Genomic DNA, 2,500 nt, shown 5'->3' on the forward strand with positions numbered 1-2,500 from the left:
AAAATACAATTTCTGACAAATAGCACTGTGACTCAGCTGTGCCGTGGAGGTGTGGGGGGTGGGCTTACTTCATCTTTCCCTTTTAGATACGGCCCCTGTGTGGTTACTGAGTGTTCCAACACATGTCTCCTTCCAGAAAGTAAAAAGAATGAGGATTGCCTTACTCTAAGCCTCCCAGCTTCTGTAAGGGTAAAAAGACCCTTGAACTGGACACGGTGGTTCCTGCTGTTAGTCTCAGCCACTGGAGAAACTGAGGCAGGAGGATCACTTAAGGCCAGGAATTTGAATACAGCCTGGGCAATGTAGTGAGAACTCATCTCCAAAATACCCAGCCCGAGGACCACCTCCAACACCAGTCCCTACGCTCAAGCATCCAGCTGTCCTTAGAACTTCGAACCTACCACCCAGAAGCGGCTCTTCCAGCATATCTTTACAGTTGAGTGTTGGAGACCTTGGCAGTGGGTTCCCATCTCCTGCCAAGTGCTACCGTGCTTGGAGGGAAGAAAGAACAAGAGACAACACAGGGTGCAGCAGGGATCCAGGATGACCGGGTGTTCGCAGGGAACAAAAGGCCGTGAGCCACGCAAAACCTTTGTGTATATCCATTGAGGAAAATGGTGTGGGGGGAGCGGGTTGTGGCTGGATGTGCTAGACAAGTGGCCAGCCAAGGGAACAAAGTATTCTTGCTGAAGGGACAGGAACAGATTTAGGTTAGGGTTAATGAATAATCCACTTTGCAGCCAATTCTGGGAAGGAATTTTCCTCTGGAGCCAAGCAGGCCTCAGTGAGGACAAAGACGGGAGGTTTTAGCTCCTATCTTACTCCCGTGGTATCATGGCTCCTCCGTGTGACCTCAGCCGTGGCTCTTGATGACAAACAGTGCCGAGTACCTGCTTTTGTAAAGACACATTCACAGCCAGTGTAAGGAAGTCCCCCCTCTACAGCCTGCACTGTTCCCAAGAACTCGCAGTCGCTCTTGGGTCTTGGGGAGAGTGACATGGCACCCTCCACAGTAGAGCACGAGGGATAAGGTTTGGCTGTACCTCCCTGTGGGGTTTGAGCCAAATTTTACATCTGATTTTAGCATTCATTCTTTCTCTGATTACACATACCTTGATCTCTCTCATTTTTTTCTTTCCTCCCCCACCCTCTTCCAATACTGGGGATTCAGGGAAGCACTTATTCTACTGAGCCATCTCCTTGGCCCCTGTACTGGGGATTCAACACAAGACTTTCACACTGAGCTATAGCCCCAAACCTTGTTTATTTCTTAGTGCACTGAATTCCTCAGGGCCTAAAGAGAAATGTTCCCCAAAGGGCCTGCCTGCTACCCGCTTCAGAACTGTCTGGAGATAGAATCTCATTAAATCTCTCAACAGTTCAGGCTGGGTTTAAACTTGCAATCCTTCTGCCTCGGCTTCCCAGAGTGCTGGAATTACTGGTATGCACCACCACGCCCAGCTGAATTATGTAAATTTCTGACACATGCAACTGTTGGAACACACTGTGACGCGCACACACAGCCGCAGCCACCCAAGGAAGGGTGGTAGTCGTCAGAAGCAGTATAATCTAAAGCAGTGGTGCTCAGCCTTGGCTATACACTGGAATCAGGTAAGGTGCTTTCAGAAAATCCCTGTTTTCCACATCTCAGAGATTCTAATTTAATTAGCGTGGGAAGAATTCAGTCCTCTGGTTTTGAAAGCTTCCTGTAATCCTATGGCATATCTCAGTGTGAACAGGAAGTGTGTAAACTGGGGCTTCTCAAAGTTCACTGCGTGTGGGGCCAGGGAGATGGCTCAGTAGGATAAGCCCTTGACTGGCAAACACAAGGATCTGAGTTCAATCCCCGGTTCTGAAAAAAAAAAAAAAAAAAGTTCACTGCGTGTGAGAATCATCTGGTAAGATTCCGCAGGCCCAGGCTGTCCCTCAGATTGGACCCCTCAGGCAAGGCGACCCAGCCTCGGCAGTCTGAAGCCCACTAAATAGTTCCAGTTCCCTGGAAGTGAGAGTACCCTAGGTACCAGCCCGTGGCTAGCTTGTGTCAGCACAACCAGGGACGGAAGGCAGAAGTGGGATGAGAAGATGTCTTCCATCTTGGAAACAGCTAATGCCTGGCACAGCCTACGTGCTCAACAGATGCTGGCTTCCTTTGTATGTGGTCCTGGAAGTGGTCCTCAGGGAAGAGTGGTTTGGACCTGCAGCCCAGCCTGTGGCATCAGCGCGTCCCTGTACATGCCGCCCCCTTGAGGCGCAGTCCCCGAGGCGGCAGGGAGCATTCTTAGTGTCCAGCAAGCTGTAGCTTTGCTTTTCCAGAGAGAGGCCCCACCCCGAGGGATCCCCAGAAGACTGGGCTGGAAGCCAGGGCGCTTCACCCTGCAGGGCTGAAAGAGAAATGTCCCCAAAGGGCCTGCCCGCCACCCCGTTCAGAACCATCTGTAGATGCAGCACACTTGGCTGGCATGCACATAGCCCAGGGTTCAATCTCAAGTCCCACAGAGGA

Source organism: Octodon degus, unplaced genomic scaffold (assembly GCF_000260255.1).
Source record: "Octodon degus isolate 3935 unplaced genomic scaffold, OctDeg1.0 scaffold00072, whole genome shotgun sequence".
In the NCBI taxonomy this organism is placed as follows: domain Eukaryota; kingdom Metazoa; phylum Chordata; class Mammalia; order Rodentia; family Octodontidae; genus Octodon; species Octodon degus.